The sequence below is a fragment of the Myxine glutinosa genome, chromosome 11 (assembly GCF_964187855.1).
Source record: "Myxine glutinosa chromosome 11, kmMyxGlut1.1, whole genome shotgun sequence".
NCBI lineage: Eukaryota > Metazoa > Chordata > Myxini > Myxiniformes > Myxinidae > Myxine > Myxine glutinosa.
In genome coordinates this window covers 119,820,231-119,842,429 of record NC_136271.1, presented here as the reverse complement: position 1 = coordinate 119,842,429, position 22,199 = coordinate 119,820,231, and the positions used below count along the sequence as shown (strand labels likewise).

The following is a 22,199-nucleotide window of genomic DNA, read 5'->3' as shown; positions in this document are numbered from 1 at the left end:
TTTACTCCAGGGGGTCCCAGGATTACCCACATCCCAAGCACAAAAAGAGCAGCGGTGTGCAAGACCAGAGATGATGTGGAAGAAGACAGAGAGACCACCGACATTTTCTGCGACGGCAAAGTATCTGTCCATAGACTCAGGCTCAGCATGGGTGATTCCAATGATCTTGAAGGCCTTGGTTTTCATGGCAACAAGCTGAGCAAGATGTAAGGCAGGGGAGCCAGTCCAAAGGGGAGAGAATACCTCATGAAGCTGCGGATGAAGGCTTTGCAGGTGGATAGGAGTTCAGGTGTGCCAAGGAAGGAGTTTGTATGACGGAGGATGCCCAGTACGACTGTGACTGGCTTTGGATGCCAACTTTGAAATGTTGATTGTCCAAGAAATATCGTGGCTGGTGGTGAGACGCAGGAGATTGAGCGACTGAACTTCCTTATGAGGCTGGTTTAAAAAGTAGATGGGAGGGTGTGTATATGGTCGTTTTTGACAGAGAGTGAGTGTGAGATTTGTCGGGATTGAAAGCCACACTCTAAGTCATTAACCAGCTTGTGACTCTCTTATGATCTGAAGAAAGGGAAGGGGCTGCTGCTTGTCTGCCTGAAGGATGAGGAATGTCACAGCAGAGAGTGGAGAGATCAACAAATCGATAAATAGGGTGTTCCAGACTCAGAGAGATCATTAATGAAGATCAGGAATATAACTGGGTCCAGAACACTGCATTGGGGCATTCCAGCCTTGACACGGAGAGGAAATTAGAGCATTCCATTGAGAGCCACATGTTAGCTATGAGAGTAGAGGAAGTCAGCAAGCCGTGTGTGGAGCTAGCCTTAGATGCCATTGATAGAGAGTTTGGAAAGCAAGGTGGGATGTCAGACTATATGGAAAACATGAGGATATGTCCAGAGAGATGGCCCCAATCTTGTGTCTGACATTGTGGGCCTTCATCCATTGTTGGTTGAGTAGAAGTGCACCATGTCCAAGGTGGAGTGACCTGGTCTGAATCCAAATTGGTGATCTGACATGAGGCTGTTAGAGAAAAGGAAATATTTAATAGGAACTGCCATGATCTGTACAGGAAGTACAGGTAAAAGGCAGAATAAGATAGTGTCGGAGTGAAAGAGTTTTTTGGGAGAACAGGAAAGTATTGAAGGTAGAAAGGACATTTAAAAAAAAAAGAAATGAGAAAAAGTACGACAGAACAATTTCAAAGTCAATACAATTAGCACCAGCTATCCGAGAAGGCCCAAGGCCGCAAGAAAAAAACCGAATTCAACAGATATCTTTATCTTGTCCATATCTGACTATATATCAACAGATATCTTTACCTGGTTTGGAGAAAAAGAATAGGAGACGTTACTTTCCAACAGACCCTTGTATTAAGGTGATATTATGTTTGCCTTGTGCTCAAACTGGACTGGACCACGTTTTGCAGACGGTCAACAAATTTTGCACAATATTTGATTCGATTATAAATAGTGTTTACTGGACTGAGTAATGTGAAATCATCACCATTTTATATTCCTGCTTTTTCCTGGCCTGTTTGGTCATGCAGGAGTCTAGTGGAACCCCCATGCCCCTAACTTCGAGTATGGGTTAGGAAATGTTGGAAATTACCTGGGGATTAGCCTCATCAATCTTCCCACGTGTGTGTGTGATTTTTTTAATTTTTTTTTGTATACAAGATCGAGGCTCGTGAAAGAGCTACCATTAATCACACAAAAAGTCAAACCGACACATAAAACACAAAATAAGGGGAGCGGTAGACAAGATGGGAAGAGAGGGGGAAGGACACAAACACAACTTTTGAGAGCAGGGACATCGGGAGAAACGTGGGAGGGAGAGGGCTTGGGGGGAGGTGGGAGAGGTATAAAACATACGGACACTGCAAGGACTTCCAGGAAAGAAGTTGGAATTTCAAAAAGGTGGATCTGGGGTGAATTAGCAGGGGTAGAAAACATCAAGGTTTTGGATGGGGGAAGACAAGAGATGGTGGTGAACAGCTGTTTTAAAAACCAGGAGGGAGGAGTGGGATTGAAGGGAGTGAGGGAGTTTGTTCCAGAGGCGGGATAAAGGGAATGAAAGAGTGAAGGTGAGCAGAGAGCCTAGATTTTCGCAGTTTAACGATAAGAGGGTTGCTGGCAGATCTTGTGCGACCTGGAGGAATATGTGAGGGACAGAGCACAGAGAGAGCTGGGGGAGCAAGGCCAGAGAGGAGTCAGTAGAAGACAGAAAGACCACCAACCTGCCTGTGGTGAGTGAGTGAGAGGCCCTCAGAGTTAGCTTCATTGCAGGAGATTCCAATGATTCTGAAAGCTTTGGTTTCAACAACGTGAAGCCGAGCTAGGTGTGAGGCATGAGCACCGGCCCAGAGGGGGGAACAGTATTCCATTGAGCTACAGATGAAAGCCTTGTATGTGGTGAGGAGCTCAGGTGTGCCAAGGAAGAACTTCGCACGATGGAGGATGCATTGGAGGCCAGCTTAGAAATGTGGTTTTCCCAAGAAAGATCATGGCAGATAGTGAGACCCTAAATCTTGAGCGACAGAACTTCTTGGAGAGGATTGTTGAGAAAGTAGATGGGAGGGTTTTCCAGTCGGTCTTTTCGGAGAGATATAGTAAGAGTGTGAGATTTGTCAGGATTGAAAGACATGTTCCACTTGTTTAACCAGTCTGTGATTTTGTCCAGGTCTGCAGAGAGTGAGGAGGCTGCAGACTTCCAATCTGAGGGATGAGTAATGGAGCGGCAGAGAGTGGAGTCATCAGCAAAGAGATAGAGAGGATTTTCAAGAGAGTCAGAGAGATCATTGATGAAGACCAGAAATAGCACAGGGCCCAGAACACTGCCTTGGGGAACTCCAGCCAGAACAGGAAGGGGAGATAAGAGAAATCCATTCAGGGCGACACGTTGAATACAACCAGAGAGGAAGTCCGCAAGCCATGCGTGGAGATTTCGATGGATACCATCGGAGGAGAGTTTGGTGAGCAGAGCGGGATGCCAGACCGTATCGAAGGCACGTGATATGTCGAGGGAGACCTCTGATTTCCTGTTTGGCTTTGAGGACCTCCTTCCATTGTTGAGACAGCAGAAGCAACATGTCCAGAGTAGAATGACCTGGTCTGAATCTAATTTGATGATCGGAGATCAAGCCATTGGAGAAGAGGAAGGATTTGATATCCGAAGCAATGATGGATTCCATGACTTTGCTGATAATTGGGAGCAGGCTGATTGGTCTGTAGTTGCAAGGATCTGTTTTTGCATCTTTTTTGTGTAAAGCGGTAATGTTTGCTGATTTCCAAGATGCTGGCAAATGACCTTGAGCAAAAGAGAGGGTGAAAAGAACAGAGAGAGGGTGAGATAGAGCGGAAGAGCAGGATTTTACGACCCGTGGGCTGATGCCGTCTGGTCCAGTTGCAGAATCAGAGTCGAGGTTTGACAAAAACTTCTCCACCTTGTCAGGAGAGAAGGACACAGAGTCTAGGAGTAGTTGGGTTCGACTGGGTAAGGTGGGAACAGAGAGAGATGGGTTTGGGACACAAGATTTTGAGGCAAACACAGAGTTGAGGCATCAGCTTTGGTCACATGCGGTGTCAGCTGTGTAGCCATTTGAGGTAAGGGAGGGGATGTAGGGGGAACAAACACCAGAAACGGATTTTACCAGACACCACCAGGATTTGGAGGAAGGAGACAGGTTTGAGAGTTCATTCTTGAGTGTGGAGAGATGGTGCTTCCTGGCACGCCTGAGGATAGACACACACTTGTTCCGAACTTGGTGGAAGGAACAGAGTTTGCCTTCAGTTGGATTTGCCTTCCAAGAGGCAAAGGCAAGTTATTTTAGGGCAACTGCCTCACCACAAGATTCAGTGTACCATGGACGGGAGGAAGGGTAAGACAACTGAAGACGAGATGGGATAAATCTGTGCATGAGAGAGAGAGCAGTTTGCTTTGGAAGAATTCCCAGGATGAATTGATGTCAGAGGAAGTAGAGAAAGGAGACCAGTCCAGATGATTGATAGCTGCTTGAAGGCCGTACCAGTCGGCCTGAGTGAAATGCCAGACTCGTCGACGCTGAGGAGGCTCTGTGGGAATGGCCAGAGAGATGTCCACTTTAACAAGGACATGATCAGAAGAACCGATTGGAGCAGAAGAAGAGCAGCAGACATTTGCAGGGAAGTTTGTCATAACCAAGTCTCGAAGAGAAGATACTCCATTGACTGAGATCCGGGTCGGGAAATTGACAGATTGTGTCAGTCCCAATGAGTCGCAGAAGTCCTTTGCTGAGGTGCCATGGCTGGTGAGAGAGGAACCCACACCCAGCCAGCTGGCATGGTGACAGTTGAAGTCGCCACATTTGAGGAAGACAGAGTTGGGATGAGTGGATAGAAGTTGGTCCATGTTGTCAGACAGCGAAATGTAAATGGAGTCATCACTATTTGGAGGATGGTACAGAACACATATGAACAAAATGTGGGAGCGGAGAGGAAGCCGTAGCCAGAGGTACTCCTGGGGGTGGGGTGGAGAGAGGGCAGTGCAAGGAGATTGAGGAAGAGAATTTTTGATAAAGATAGCAGCGAGATGGATTTGCCTTCCATTTGCCTGTTTTGACAAGTTCTCCTGCCTGACCTTTTTATATGGAGAAAAATTTGTAATCTACGGTCTCTCAATTATTCTCATGAGGTGGGGGAGGGGTTGGCATCTATTTCGGATTTTTCCAACTGAAAAAAGTTAATCATGAAAACGTCATTGCTATTTTCGGAATAATATCCTGGTTAGGATACGGTACATATGCTGATGATGATGTAGTAGAAAGATGTGCTTTGTCTGTTAATACATCATTGATGGTCTCAATTGCTTCCGAAGCAAGATCACTTCCTTACATGTGTTTTCCCTCATAATACGACTCTTTGATGGCTCTGAGAGGTGACGTGTGACATCAAACTATTTTGTCCTTGAAAAATAAATGTTTTTTTTAAAATCCACAAGGTAATTCGTGCAGGTGTACGCCTTTCGGCTTGTCTCTTGACTACATGGAATCCTGCAAATGAATTCCAAGAAATGTTGAGCATTATGGCATTATGGGATGTGCATCTTGAATGTGAGATCTGAATGATCAATGTGTTTAAAAGTTTAAATTCAGGTAATTAGATAGACATGCTGAGGCAACACGATAGATTTAATGGGAGAGTAAAGTAAAAGTTTGAAAATTGTCAATTACAGAGATCGGATCGATCATCATCAAATTTTACATTCACAAATTCCAACAAAAAAATGCAATGCACCGTTCAACAACTAAACAGCAACTTGATAAATATGTCATTATTTCTGGGGAGATAGCCATGTATAAGCCTTTTTTGGGTATATAGATGAAGATTTTGTACCTTCAAACGTTTTCTTGCAACACTCGTGGAAGGAAATGACAAATGGAAAAGTTTTGCTGAAAAATAAAAATCCAAATCCTTTTTATGGTTCAATTATTAAAGCAACTTGGGGTTATGACATTGATCTGCTCTTCTGCTAAAAAAAAAAAACAGAAGTTTGTGTGTGTGTGTGTGTATGTGTGTGTGTGTGTGTGTGTGTGTGTACGTGTGTGTGTGTGTACGTGTGTCTGTGTGTGTATGTGTGTGTGTATGTGTGTGTGTGTGTGTGTGTGTGTGTGTGTGTGTGTGTGTGTATGTATGTGTGTGTGTGTGTGTTTATGTGTGTGTGTGTGTGTGTGTACACGTGTGTGTGTGTGTGTGTGTGTGTACGTGTGTCTGTGTGTGTATGTGTGTGTGTGTGTGTGTGTGTACATGTGTGTGTGTGTGTGTGTGTGTGTGTGTGTGTGTGTGTGTGTGTATATATGAACGTGTGTGAACATGTGTTTGCTTTTACGTGTGTGTATACATCTGTTTGTATGTGTGTGTGTGTGTGTGTGTGTGTGTGTGTGTGTGTGTGTGTGTGTGTGTGCGTGTATGTGTGTGTGTGTGTGTGTTTATGTGTGAGTGTGCATGTGTGTGTGTGTGTGTGTGCGTGTATGTGTGAGTGTGTGTGTGTGTTTATGTGTGAGTGTGCATGTGTGTGTGTGTGTGTGTGTGTGTGTGTGTGTTTATGTGTGAGTGTGCATGTGTGTGTGTGTGTGTGTGTGTACATGTGTGTGTTTATGTGTGAGTGTGCATGTGTGTAAGTGTGTGTGTTTATGTGTGACTGTGCATGTGTGTACGTGCATGTGTGTATGTGTGTGCGTGTGTTTGTATGTATGTGTGTGTGTGCCCGTGCACGTGCAGCAGAAGACAACAGTAGATGCAATAACCTGCATGTCGATGAGGATTTGGGCTGGTGGAGATGTGAACACAGCACAACCATATTCGCTTCCTCAGAGCCTCTCAGATCGTGGGTGTAATGGTGAAATGGAATCTTCACGATATGTAGCCCAATCCATGTCCCTTCAATTGGCAGCCGATGTGGGACAATTCATCATTGCTGCGTTTTGATTGCTTTTTGCTGACTTTGAAATTCAAACCTTAACACGAGGTTTCACGCCACACTTTCTAGTTTCATCACCGTATTTGAACAGTAAAAATGTGCTGGTTAACTGCCATTCCTAGCAAATTTAAACACAGTTACACACAGTCGTTATCCATATAAAAACAATCTCGAAATGCCAGAATAAAAAACAATTAATATCGAGAGTAATTTCCTTGTTTACCTCCTCCCACATATACCTGAGGGAAGGGGGTGGGCCTATTGTGTAAACTGTAAACCAATCACAAAGCTGTGTTGTGAGACCTCGTGACCATTGACCCATGACAGGCTTGTGTTGCAAGTGTTTTGTGCGTGTTTGAGCGGTGTATTGTGTTTGTGTTTTCCTTGTCGCCTGTGTCGGTTATGTTGTAGCGGTTACCGCTGGATGCACACAATCGCCTTGCACCGGCCAGAACACGGCCAGACGCGCCTCTCCCGGGCATGCCCGGACTCACTGTTCCCGGGCACGCCCGAACCTCCCGGGCACGCCCGGTCTCGTCTTTCCCGGGCATGCCCGCTCTCGCCTTTCCAGGGCTCGCCCAGAGCTTCCGGGAATGCCCGCTATCGCCTTTCCAGGGCTCGCCCAGAGCGTCCGGGCATGCCCGCTATCGCCTTTCCAGTGCTCGTCCAGAGCGCCCGGGCACGCCCAGCCTCGACTTGCCAGGCCGCAGCCAAACACGCCCGGGCAGGTCCAGACTCGCCTTTCCAAGGCTCGCCCTTGATACCCGGGCATGCCCGGTATAGCTTTTGCCGGGCAAACTTCCCGACATAAATGTGTATATATATTGCTGCCCGATAAACGGGCTTTTCAGAGTACCCGAGTGTGATACATTTATTAAACCTACTCGGACGAATTTCCATCTTTGGTCGCGTCAATTCTTTCAACTCGCGTTGGAGCCCAGCTCCTTCAATGTCCCACTTTGTCCTTGTCCTCCTCCCAACATCGGTGTCTCTCTGGTGTATTTATGAATGAGAGGTTCCGACGCCTGTGATAACGCCACAGTCTCCTCTGTCAGCGGTGCCCTCGTTTGGCCAGTGTGCCAGGCCTCCAGTATTCCCCTCCTGGCCCGGTTCGGGGATGCCGCCAGAACATTCACGAGGAGGCATCCCCGATAGTTGTGCTGTTGGTTGTTATCTCCATAGGCCGTTTCAGAAGGTGGAATAGATCCCTCCCAGAGCTCCAACTATCCACCTCTAATTTGGTACGTGATCACGATTCATGCCAAAGATATGAAGTTTTGTTGTTCTCAAAGTTTTGTTCCAAGTAGCGTCACTGAGCTCCAGACAGCTTCTCACTGTAGTTTGATTGCAGTAACATTCCCAGGGATGCTTTTTAAGGTCTCCATGAGGTTCCTCTTTATTATTCCCGTTTCCCCAATAATCACTGGTACATTTTCTTCACTTTTCAGTTTCCAGGACCCTTCGACTCCATTTTTTGCTATCCTGGTATGTCTTCATTTTCTTGACTTCTGGGTTGTTTAGGTCAAAATCGCTGGGTACTGATATCTCAAATAGCAAAGTGGTCTTTTTCTTTTTTTTGTACCTAAGTACTATATCCAGTTGCAATGCTTTGTTTTGTTGCTCACCCTCAATTGGATCATCGGGATGTATGTGAGCATTACCTTCTTGTTTTCATTTATCACTTTTGGTTCATGTTTCCATTAATTTTCTGGGAATAGGATATTGAAATCTTTTCAGATGTGCCAGTGGATTATTCTGCACAATTTGTTGTGCCTTTGTGTACAGTTGTTCTGACATGAGGTTTTGTTACATACCGTGAGGAAGCGTCTCGTGCTTTCTCTTTCTACCTTGCAGAACTGACCTCTGTTTGATTGACTCCCATTGACTCGGTCCATTTTATTAAAGCCGTTGGTATATATTTCAAAGGGATGTCCTTGGTCTTGGGTATTTATTATGATTCTTTCTCCATCCCAGCTGAGCTGTCCTCCTCTTAGTCATTCAAAAGAGCCTTCTTTGTCTCTACCTAATCTGTCCAACTCTTTTTTTTTTAAATATCTTCCTGCTCTTTTATCATTCTCCCAGTTTTTGGTGCATGTCTGTTGCTATTTTGCTTTCTATTTTCATGTTGTCTGTTTTGAAATCGATGTGGCTGTATATGTTGCTGTTTCGGTTTAATGTGTGACATCTTCTATTAGCACCTGTCTTTGGAAATTTTTTGCAAGGTGAGTTAGGGATACCTTCTCTGGCCTGCTGTCTCCATGTTTGCTTACAAATTGGATTTGGTGGTCTGTTGAACGTTTCTCGCACTCAGCCAATTTGACAGTTGTCATTCTGCACACTTGGCTGAGCTCCATTATGCCGCGACCTCCTTATCATCTCCGCAGATACATCCTCGGTTTTGTAGAACATTTTGTGGATGGTGAGGAGTGTTCTTGTTTTGATATCTAGTTTATTTAATAACAGCTTGTGGGCTTGCTTTATTATTCCGCAGTTGTATTGGCATACTGGTACTGCAATTTGGTTTATGGCATTGGTTTTGTTCCTTGGAGAGAGGTATGTTTTCAGGAACCTCCTCATTGTACGCAAGTATTCTTTGGTAATTGTTTTGAGCATTTGTTTGTGACATATTTGGCCCTTTTGGCCTTCTTTTACTCCGAGGTATTTCTATGATGCTTTGTTCTCTCGCTCCTTCAGTGTGTGTGTTTATCAACCTTACCACAATCTCTCATTCTGCTCAAAGCAAATTTTAATTAGTTATCATCAAAACAATAATCACCTGAAAAAATAATTGCATTACTCATTTGCAATTTGGCTTTCAATGCTATCATCAAAATGACAGATATTCCCAGAATATACATTTAATATCATGACTACAATGGGATTAGGTAATTAATTATGTTTTATTTGCAACAGCTTGCAGATAAGCTGGTGTGCGATGCATGCCTCCCCAGGAAGAAATTAAATGATAGTATTTTGCGCAAATCTTCACGACAAATTAATTTTTGCTCAGCCAGGAAAATCCCATTGCTGTTTAAGCCTTGCAAACATTTATAATGATAATCGCCTCTCTCCCTATCAAACCTCCTCTCCTATACATACATTTCCTTTACGCTCCAGATCAGTTCGGCCTTCACATTTCCTTGGCGAGTATCTGTGTATGTATCAAGTTGCATAATGCTAGCTGCACGATTCATTTTTTGCGTCATGTTGTCCAATTCCTGAATCTCCTGAGATAGAATGGTCACGTCATGGTGCGTTATTGCATTGAAGGGCCTATTGTGCAGATCACCAACATTAAATATAGTCAGCCCAAAATATAAACTTTTTTTGCAAACTTGTTATTTAAGGCTCTCCTGCTGCCAAGAGCAAAACATTAAACTCTTTTTTTATTCTTTTTTTTCTTTACAGAGGTTAGATTTAGGTTATTTTCACCGAGTATCGACGGAACATCACAAATTGTGAGGGTTTTACTGCTTTATAACTTCCTTTGAGCTATTTCCCCTTGATGCCACTTCTGAATTTAGCATCAATCTTTTAATTATTTTTTTGCAGCTAGCTTTGCATTCAGCATCCGAAAATTAGACAAGGAATTAAGAGTCCACGACTTCAGTCTTATATATGGTGATGCATCATATTATTGTTATCACTGATTAATTGTATAGTCCATTCTTCTCCTCCTATACAACCATGACAGGCCGACGTCAATCAACGTGGCATTAAACCTGTTGTTTTTACCTTATTTGTTGGTATTTCCCCCCCTCACTAAATGGTGGTCACAAAGCGAAATTTTGTCTTATTTTTTCTTGCTCAGATTTGATTTTTTTTTCCTCTTTCTCTTGACTTAACACCTCTTTGCAATACATTTTTTGCCTTTTTGGCAGCATCATCTTGATCAATATCTCAAAATTGACCTCAAAAACGACAGAATTAAGTTCCTTTTATGTCCAGTTATTATTGAATACATATCGCAAAGAACAAGAATATTTGAGGACATCATTGATAATTCAGTACACGGTCTGACCCCACTATTCGCTGTTCCGCTATTCGTGGAATCCACGTATTCACGGTTGATAAAATGCGACATGCTTCTTTATTCGCGGAAAAATGTCCCGCAAAATTGCGGTTTTTTTCCCTCCTATTCGCCACGACCATGTTCCATGAATTCGAGGTTTTTCAGGGGTGCAAAAAAAAATTCACGAGCCGCCAGCTTCACACATTTATAAAACTCATCTTTTACCAGCCATGCATAAAGCAGTTGGACGTACGCAAAAAAAACATCGTATACAAGCCGTAAGCATGACCTGCTTATACTGTACAGTACAGTACAGGACATTCACTGCTGTATGCCTTGCGTTTTCATGGCTTTCGCGGACGCGAATTTTTGCCACACTATAAGCGAGCTTCGTGGGATATCCCACCAGATGTGTAAACAAGTCAACTCCGTGAATTATAAAATGTAAACGCTTCATTAAGCCGATTACAGTTAGCAATTTACGGTAAAGCATCATCAGAGATGTTACACAATGAAAACGCTTCAGGGGATTTCCCATCAGCGACTAAAACATGTCATCTTCCGCCAATTATAGAATGCAAATGCTTCATTAAATCTATTATTGAAATTGGCAGATACGCTTGATACGACATCATCCGATAACATCCCCCACAAACAATGGGCTCCCGAAGATACCCACAATGCTCGCAATCGTACATATAAATACAGATCGTGTCCTCTCATCTCCATCATTGTTCTCGTCCAGTTGCTTTGACCTGTGGTTTTGACTCGCTCTGCTCATCGTTCAATAATGGCTCTCAAGTGCAAGAGCAGTGCCGGAGATTTGTCGACTACCAAGAGGTAGAAGAAATTGATGTGCCTGAGCCAGAAAGTGGAGCTGCTCGACCGGCGTTCGAGGGGAGACAGTGTGGCCTCTTTTGGCAGGGATTATGTCAACGAATCCACCATTCGCTACATACGGAAGAAGGAGAAGATGATTCATGAGAAAGCTTCAGCAAGCACTTATCGAGTACAAAGGTGGTCACCCATGTCCTGGAATGCCCACATGGAAAGCATGGAAGAGAATACTCTCAGAATATGGATCGAGGACAACACGCAGACGAGGGACTTCATGCTGAAAAACATGATGCTGAACCGTTCCCTAAAACCGCTCATTGAAGACTAGTTGGATGCCATTCCAAAGGTTTCCGCGGAGGAGAAGGTGGAGGCAGGCAGTAATGAGGAAGAGGTGCCGAGGTCCACCTCACAGTCAAGTTCCTGGGCGAGTTGCTGCAGGACATGCGGGCGATTGTCGACAGGGTGCAAGCTGGTGACCCAGTTGTGGAGAGGTACCTCAAGTTCAAGAGGCCCTTGGATGATGCGCTACTCCCGTACAAAGAGCTGCATCGCAATGTTGGGCAATTTGTCAGGAAGCTCCCCATCACCAATTTCTTCAACCCTCCTCCCTCCACCTCAAGATCACCAGCATCCTCTCCAGCGTTCCTCTTAGCGTCATCACCAGCATTCTCACCTTCTCCTACCTCTCCTGGCTCTCCTTTAGTGCACGATATGGCCGCACCATAATTTGGGTCGCCCTCAAAGTTCGAGGAATTCTTGGGATTTTAATTCATCACCATCATCATCATCACCATCATAATCATCATTTTAAAGTTGCGTGTGTTTGTAAAATAAAAAATTTAAACGGTACATGATGGTGTTGTGTTTTTTTACTTTCACGGTACGGTATGGTTAGCACGTTCAATAAATTGTAAGCGCATTCCTTTAATAAATTGGAAATGGTACCTGGTGTTGTGTTTTTTTTGAAATTATAAGCATTTTTTGTGAAACTGCAATCATGTGCATTTGTGGTCGAAAACATTTTTTACTTTTAAAATTTTCCTCTATGAATGAGGAAGCACTGGGAACCTATAACGTATCTCCCTTTTCTCCATTGAAACAATGCCGCAGCATACATTCACGGGATTTTCACGATCTTCGCGGATTTTCATCGACCTTCAGGGATTATCGCCGACATTCGCAGGTTTTGTCTCGCCATTTCTGTGACTTTAATCGACCCTCGCAGATTATCGTCGACATTCTCGGGACTTGCGTCACCATTCTCAGATTTTTCGTCGCCGTTCGCGGTTTGATCCTTTCTATTCACGTATTTCACGACTCGGGAACCTATCCCCCCTTTTTCCATTGAAACAATGCCCCGCTATCCACTGGTTTCACGATTCGCGGATTTTCCAGTAACGTATCCCCCGCGAATAGCGGGGTATGACTGCACTTTTAACTGAACAACAAATACACGAGTTGGTGTTCTTCAAAACCAACTTGCTGGCCACTGTTATTCACATTGAGAATGCTTATTATATTGTATTGTCAAAGTAATAAAGGGATTACCTGAACCTGATTATCTACAGTACGAGAATCTCAAGCCTTCATCATTAGATAGACTGTAACATTCTTAGACCATAGCATTCTTGCAGACACAAAAGGACAGACAAACAAACAGACAGACAGGGGTGAAAACATAATAGACTAGATGGATTTCTGAGAAATGTGAATGTTAAGTGCATTTTTGGGTAAATGTTGGGAACCTCACTTTTTAACATAATTAGGGTATGCTGAATTCGATTAACCCGGGTCGCAAGCCGAATTTTGAGTGTTTGAGCTTATAATTAGCATTAACAAAATGGCCACCAAATTGCTAATTACCCTAATCTTGCTATAATTCACCAAATGTCTGTCTGTCGTTCGAAGGTACCGTAAAAACTGCTGAACCGATCGCAAAGATATTTTGGGTGGATAATCCTGGGATCCCCAGGAGTAAAATAGGCTATTTAGTTTTCCCAATTTCACCTTTAGTCTCCAGCATTCTCAGGTTTGTACTACCGCATAACATTCGCATTTGCATGACATTCATTGTGACGTCTTCTTACGTCGAGCAACGGTACCCGCCCTATGGGTGGGGCTTCAATTGGGAGGCCCAAATGAAAAGGCTAAATATCGGAAATTGAAGGCTTTTTTTCTTTTAAACGATTTATATAAACATCCGTTAAATCTCGATCAGTGCAGCCGTTTGTGCGGCACCCGGGAAAATGACATCATGCGGGAGCAAGTATCAGCAGGATGTGGCACTGTGGCAGTGTGGGAGTCCACGTTTGCACCGATCGCTGCACCGTGTGCCGCACAAACGGCTGCACCGATCGTTGCACCGTGTGCCACACAAACGACTGCACCGATCGCTGCACGGCTGCATCGATCGGATGTGGCATGAAGGACGATCTGCACTTCGTCATGAAGGACGATCAGATCTAACAGATCGCTGTCTCCATCGATCTTGCCAAGGCCGTAACACCTATCAGCTCAAAATCCTTTTCACTGTTGATTTGGTACAGTTACACGTTTCGGGAATTTGGTACACGTATCGGGAGTACATACGACATAGCGATTGTGAACACGATTATCGATCACGATTCACGATCACGATCATAGTGTATCGATCACGATTTGAAACACGATGGAATAATATTTACCGATATGAACAGTGATGTGGCTTTTCTTGAAATTCTAATGATACTGTTTAGATTTTGATGATTTGCGTGTGATATGATTCAACGGATGTTTATATGAATCATTTAAAATAAAAAAGCCTTCAATTTCTGATATTTTGCCATCACCATGTGCCGATTCGCCACGGACCCACGATCGATGTTTCTCTACGGGAACGTACCAGTTTGTTTGCGAACAGGTACGTTTTTCATGGAAGTCCTTCACGAACCTGCTGTCCATGTCTGACATGCGACTGAAGGTGCTACAGGAATGTGGAATTTATTGGTTTCATGCTTTACCATTCACCGTATCTGCATTGCCTGTTTGCTTCTGGCCTCCCACCCGTGCGTAGCATGGGTATCTCTCTAGTTATGTTAAAAAGTGAGGTTCCCAACTTTTACCCAAAAATGCACCTAACATTCGCATTTCTCAGAAATCCGTCCAGCCTAAAGGACACAAATAACTAATCTAACTTGTTAAATAAGGTGATGTAAAAGACGTTGCATAAACGGCGGTAAAACCCCGAAAAAAGTTTTTACGACGACATAGCCTGTAGGGCAATGCCGTCTGAACAGCGTTTGTCTGTCTGTATATATGTATGTCCCTCAGAAATGTCCACCAATCAGAGCTGAGGATTTGGTCACATGACATGGACAGCCGATCCTCCACTCAGCAGATCCAAGCCCGGATACGCTTTTGTTAGACTATCGGTCTTGTTCTTCTACAGATTTTAAAACCTCTATTTCACTTCAATTGAATCATGTACTTGAACATTGCAGAACAAAAATCGCCTCCTTGGCACCTCCAGTTTAGCACTTCTTGGACAAAATATTACGCCATTTTACGCCATCTTTAACAATCAAATTTTCCGCTCGCCCTCTCTGCGTTGGGGAACATCGACATTCAGCCAAAATTGTGCCTCGTAGGAAAATATATTCAGTAGACCATGCTCAGAAACACTAAGCAAGAGTTCAAGAGACCCTTCCCTTCCCATGCCCTTTTTCTTAAGACTCTGAGGGTGAAGGCATTTTATGAACCCTCTAGTTTTTTTACCGAGTTGCTTTTAATTAACATTATTTGAAAAAACTTTTTTGAAATTTTTATTTATTATTATTTGGAAAATGACAACTTTCTTTTATGGTTGTTTTGTGAATTTTTACAATCAAGTTTTCTTCGACTTTTTAAAGCATTGAAGAAAATTTCGTAATGGTTAATAAGGCAATTTAAAAAAATTGAGATAAAACATGGCAACAGCAAACAAATCATAGATCTAAGAGACAAAGCCATAAAATGTGACAGACTTCTTTGTCTAACAATGGTATGTTGCAGACAGTTTAAAGACTGAGACATTGTCCAAAATGTCCCATTAGATTACACCAATCTTTCACTGTTGTCAGAAGTGAGAAACTGTGACTGAAGTCATGTGAAAATGGTTTGAATTGTTACGCTAACAGGTTTGATTTGAAGGGGTTAAAACATCTTGACGATGAAGCATTTTGACGGTGAAACATCTTGAAGGTGAAACATCATTCGGCTTCACGTGCTTTGAACCAAAGCTTTTGGAATCATTGGAATCTCCCACGATGAAGCTGATTCTGAGGGCCTTTCTCTCTCTCACAGCAGGCAGGTTCACGGTCTTTCTGTCTTCTACCGACTCCTCTCTGCCCTTGCTCCCCCAGCTCTGTCTGTGCTCTGTCCCCCAAATATTCCTACAGGTCGCACAAGATCTGCCAGCAACCCTCTTATGGTGAAATTGGCAAAATCAAGACTCTCTGCTCACCTTCACTCCTTCATTCCTCTTTTATCCCGTCTTTGGAACAAACTCCCACACTCTCTTCAATCCCTCGCCTCCCTCCAAGTCTTTAAAACAGCTGTTCACCACCATCTCTTATCTTCCCCAATCCATAACCTTGATCTTTTCTACCCCCGTTAAAACACCCCAAATCGGCCTCTTTCAATCTCCAACTTCTTTCTTGAAATTCCTAGTAGTGTTCATTTGCTTTATACCCTGTATACCCCTCCCCCTCCCATCACCTCCCCCAGCCCTCTCCTTCCCACAGATAAACCGACGTACCTGTTCTCTGCTGTTGTTGTGCTTGTGTGCTTCCCTCTCTCTCTCCCCCCTTGTCTCCCGCTCCCTTCATTGCATGTTTTTAGGTGTATGTGCATGTTTTCATGTTCAATGTGTTAGCTCTTACTCGAGCCTCGTTTCTGTATACAAAAAGGTGTGAAGTGCTGTTGATAATTGTTTAGCAATTGAACATTATCGTCATGGGAGAACCACATAATGCAGCAACCATCCATGGCTCTGCAGCTGAGATCTCCTGTGGTTACACACGACCGACCCAAAAACCGTACACCTACCCGGATCTCTGCTAATGGTACATAAAGATCCCTGGACCTAGTAATTACCAACTTTCCAATCAACCTCACCTGTTCCTTTCTACTAGACTTTCTGACTTTATCCACTCATGCAGTCACAATATAGTTCTCGATGGAATCCTCTCAACTCCTTTCTCTCTGTAGAGGCTTGAGTGTCCAAAGGTCACGTTGTTCGAGTCATGCTCTTCATATACATATTAATGACTTATATGATGCTCTGGAAAATGCATTTTTCCTTTTTGCAGTTGACTCTTCATCATACTCTGAAAAAGTATGGTGTTGGCCTGATGGTTAAGGTGGCTGCCTTAAGATCCTCGGGTCTTACGTCCAAGCCCCTGTCGTGCTGATGAATTAACACCAGGTGCGTCAACTCAGTCTGTCGTCCTTCCGAGGTCGGAGAAATGAGCTAGCTGGTCTGGGGGCATTGCATCAGCGGCACAGCTGCGACCACAGAAAGTGATGCAGCCAATCAGCCACAGGCTGCATACGAATAAATACTCCGAAACATTACACATCCCATCTACAGGCCAGCAACAATGGATTCCTCCTCTGTTGACCTGGAAAGGGTCAGATGCTGCTCTGATACCTGGAGCGTGTCTTTCAATTCAGGCAAATTTCACATTCTCACTGATTCTCAGTAAATATTTTCACATTCTCACTTTTTCTTCAAGCAGTGGATAATATTTAGCCCTGGTGTTGGTTTAGCGGCTAGGGTGCCAGCTTAGGATACCAAGGATCCTGGGTTCGAATCCCGGTCGATTGCTGAATCAACGCCAGCGGGGTTGACTCAGCCTGTCATCCTTCCGAGGTCGGCAAATTGAGTACCAGCTCACTGGTAATTCCCTGTTTGTCGTTAAAGGCGGCAAAAAGGGTTGGCGTCAGGAAGGGCATCCGGCCGTAAAACATTGCTTAAAAAAGGGAACCGAAAAACAACAACAACCACGGTTCCCGAAAAAGGCCAACCCCCGCTTTGCGGGGAAAAATGGCCTCTAAAGGTGGTTATTGTTTTTTTTTAGTGGATAATATTTAGTCTCTCAAACTTCTGGGCCTCACCATCAGAATATGCTGCTTCTGCTCTTCTCACCTCTCCTGGTCGTACCATGTTTTAAATCTGGCCTTCAAAACCAACTCCAGACATTATCTCTAGACATGACTTAGTATATCTGAACTTCTCATTGCCTACAAGACCTTCATCCACATAGCCCAATGGATAACTGCTCTATACTTGGGCTGGTGTCCCCACTTCACCCTTGTCTCTTTTGGTTGCTGTGGAAACCAAATCTCCCAGCATCATTAGCATTTCCTACAAAATAGTAGAGAATTTCTTGCTTATTGTCTTCTTATTTCGGTTTGTTATCCGAGCTGTATCGCATTTTCCCAGCTTTGCCACACCATCTGCGAGGTGTTTTATTCAGCTATGGATTTTTATCTGCTATCCTGCCATCTCGGTTCTCTCTTTTGAATTTGTGGAGGTTTCAATTGCCACTGTGCCAGTTGGCTGGGAATCAGTCCTCGAAATACCGTCTGTAATGTTTCAGCGAAAGCCTTTTGTGAGACGTCTCCCCTTACTCGGTCAGATGTATTCCTACCCCTAACCTTCTTTGTGACATTTAGTCATGTAAACCTTCCCCTCTCTCCTGCTCTTCCTCTGGCTCAACTTATCATCGAACTGTCGTCATCATGATCTTTTCTATCCTCATTAACCCTTAACTTCCTCTTCGCATGTTTGCAGGTTGCTATTTTTTCCATCCATCTCTCCTCTTCATTCATCCTTTTGATGCTTCCACTTGCTGTTCCACTGCCCCCATTGCCAGTGTCCTATCTCCTCTGCCATCTTGCTTTTCCATGACTACATTCTACACTTTATTTTAAAAAACAATTTTAAGTGTTACATTTGCTCCTCTTTCTCCTCCCCTTCCCTCATGGTGCACTTCACCAATACTTGATGTCTCCATTCTAATATTTTTGATCTTTCCATCCAGGTTTTGCTGCATTGTATGCTTAACAGAAACAATTCTCTCGCAGCATCTTTCTGATTCCTCTGTGTCCCTTCCTGGTTATTCTCTTTTCTGCTTTGACAGGCCCCTCATCCATCCTGGAGGAACTTTTGATGTGTATGTGCAGAACTCCATTGCTCATTGTCCATTGTCTTCACTAACCTCTCAAAGCCCTCTGGAATAACTCTGGCTACTTTTGCCTCTTTGTAACGACCTAGCGTTTGTCTGTGTGGTATACTGTCCAACCAAGAATGACGATTCTTGATATACCTATATTTACATCGCCATCTCGTGTCATCCCCAATTCTGTTGCATGATCTTTATTACCCCTATTAACCGTTCCCAATTAAGCCTGGTGTAGGCTTAGCGGTTAGGGTGCCGGCTTGGGATCCCAAGATCCTGGGTTCGAATCCCGGTCGATCGCTCAATTAACACCAGGGGGGTTGACTCAGCCTGTCATCCTTCTGAGGTCGGCAAATTGAGTACCAGTTCACTTGTAATTCCTTGTGTGTCGCAAGAGACGACTAACAGGGTTGGCGACAGGAAGGGCATCCGGCCATAAAACATTGCTTCAAAAAGGGGACCAAGGTGCCCGAAAAAGACCAACCCCTGCTCTGCAGGGAAAGATGGTCTCTAAAGGTTGCTCAACCTTCCCTAATTGTAATTGCTAGTTTCAGAGTTTCTTCCCCCTCCTCCATTTTGTGTTATCCTAAATGTTAACCTGAATGATTTATTCATGCCCTTGATGTTTATTCCACTGTCAGATATGCCTTGCTTTTTCATGAGCCTCGCTCCTGTAAAGAAACAAAGAAGAAGAAACTTCATTTCAGTAATTCCCAGTAATTCTTTAGATTCAGCCATCTTTATCTCTCAATTGGCCAAAAGCCATATTTGATATCGTGTTTCTGAGCCAATTGTGTTTGACACATAGACTTCTCGACATAACTTACTGGGGAATTCAATAACTTGCATTTCTGGCTCAATGGGCCATTTAAAATATATATTGAAATCTTAGTGAAAATAAAATTGAACAGATGTAGCAAATTCTCGTTTTTTTGTAATATGTGTTTAGTTTGCCTTTGACTTTCATTACGTCAATAGATAATGCTTCGGATTTCTATAATGACAATATTGATCAAATGTCCTTTTCCTATCATGATCACACGTCATATTTCCTCGTTTTTGAAACGTATTTTAATTTTCCTTTACATAAGACATCCAGATATTTCATAGTGATTTCTGGAGTTGCTACCCAATGACTTACTCTTGTAATAGATACCAAAAGTTGTTTTATTTCTTCATAATTGCAGATATAAACATCCATGTGAATATCCAGTCTTAAACATGGTATACACTGTGACACAGTGCTTCTTGCCGGCACCCGCTAACCCTAACAATTCATAGGTGAGCATACCTGCCCATTTGACAGATTATTTATTTTGTCATTTTTGCTCGATACCCCGAACACCCTCTCTCTATTGTTAACCTACTTCCTGCCATTGCTTACAGTTTTTTTTGTTTTTTTCTATACAAGATCGAGGCTCGTGTAAGAGCTAACATTGATCACAAAAAGACAAATTGACACATAAAACATAAAACATATGGTAAAAGGAGCGGGAGAACAAGATGGAGAGCAGGGACATCGGGAGATCTGTGGGAGGGAGAGGGCTTGGGGGGAGGAGGCCTTGGAAGGGGGTTGGGGGGGGAATTTGAACCAATTATGAACTCACTCCCACTGTAACAATAGATGCACAAGACTTGTCTTAGAAAGCCCAAAAAGTAACATTAGGCCATGTTGGTGTCCCTGTCTCAAGAAGATTTGGTGTTTTGAGACGTTCTCCGAAGGCTCCATTTGTAGGCCGAAAGGAATACATTGACTGCCCGTGTTACTTTGGCTCTCTTCACAGAAATCACAACATCCACAGTATTAAGCTCTTTGGTAACTCACAGCAACAGACTATAAATATCCCTATTAATGAGTTTGTTGGTTCATTGCCTGCTCTGCAGCTCCGTGCTGTCCTTTTCCAAGATTAGGCCCAAGCCTTGCAGCCCCTGAGTGAGGAAGAGTAAGCCATGTTCTTAAGGCTTGGATGCTAATGGTGTTTCTCGGATTCTGTGAACGTAGGCAGTAGGTCAACTAAACATTTTCCCTAATGAATGCCTTTATATTGAATGCAAATCAACGTTTGAGGGGGAGGCAGATCTCGAAAGCGGGTCAAATTAAAGGCCTGAATTGTAATTTTTTGATCAGTATGCAAAGGAGAGTCTGGCAAACAAACACTTAAATAATGCACTCTTACAATCCCGCATTTACAAGAAAAGAATGCTGCAATTATATTTAGTTTGATTGCGGTGAATACAGTCGTGCAATTAGAAACTGTTTTTGACTAATTAAGTAATTAATTGCAAAATACAAAAGAAACAACTATTTGAACATTTTTCATCCAAATGTTGACTTCGTTTAAAGTGTTGTAATTTATTCCATTTGATTGTTGCTCAATGCCATGTTGTGACTTCATAGCATTGCTGCTGATTCAATTGAAAGCCAAAAGATCAATTTTATCTTCATTTATTTCCCTTACCTATTTATTGGGAGTGTGTGATGAGCTACTGCTGGTTTATCATGCCAGCGGGTTCTTTTTATTTAATTTCCTCAACCCAAGAGAATAGAAGGAAATACAAATCCAAATATAATCATTATACTACACTCTGGGGTATCAAAAAAACAAGACCGATAGTCTAACAATGCCGTTGCCGGGCTTGTTTGATACTTTAGTTGAAGAGGTTAGTATGACCAGGGTGGAGATACCAATTAGCAAATAATGTAACTAAGTATAAAAATTTTTGGACTTCAGGCATGGACAGCTGGTTCGTGAATGACTTGGGTAAAAAAACGGCAAATGGCAAACAATGAACCAATAAATTCCACATTCCTGTGCCACCTTCAGTCGAACATCAGGCATTGACACTAGGTTCCTGAAGGACTTGGACAAAAAATGTACCTAATCTGAATGTTGCTTAATCCAGTCAATGGTGAAACTGCAAATGGGGAATCCGCGAATGTCATGGGTGTGGAAACCCTTACGTCATTTCCTCCTTCTGCTTTAACCTCAATATCTCTATATTTTTTTATTTCAAACAGCATCATTCATCATTCCAATCACAAATTATAATACTATACTGTCAATATATCAAAATGTAATGTTAAATCACGATTGTATTGAGATATTATCAAACCAGCAAACCGTCGTCATCTGTTCACTTCCGGATTCGGGAGCAAGATCCGTGTTGATCGCATTTCGAAATCAAAATTGTATTGAGGAATTTCTGAAACCTTCTACCTACCTTATGACACCCGCTGGGACCCCAAAACGTTCCACAGAAGGTTATTATATTTCTTTTTAGTAAGATATGCAACTGTGATGGTCACTAAATGCTGTCCCCCTGTCATGTGTGCAAATCCTCAGCTCTGATTAGTGGATGTTTGTGAGGGGCATACATACATACACACATACGGATAGACAAACGCTGTTCTAGATAGCATTGCTATATGGGCTACGCCATAACAAATAGTCAGTTTTAACAAATAGTTTAAAAATAAACGATTTTTAACGAGTCTTGCTCAGGAAAGGAGCTTGCACATATGTACTACATTTGTGTGTAAAACATGAGGAGATAACAAACAAATTAACACATCAATTTGAAACTGGAGTCGCATCACGAAAACAACTGTTCGACAGTTTTAACTGTGCTAATATTACAACATGGGTACGTACTTTATAGTGAAGCACGTCATTGTATACATTAAACAGCAG

General features: G+C 43.1%; 1 protein-coding gene across 1 annotated transcript in view; it reads left to right on the top strand.

Moving 5' to 3' along the window:
- Positions 1-22,199, top strand: part of LOC137436928 (neurexin-1) — a 1,559,617-nt gene that overhangs the window by 866,117 nt on the left and 671,301 nt on the right. The gene's annotated exons all lie outside the window — the stretch shown is intronic.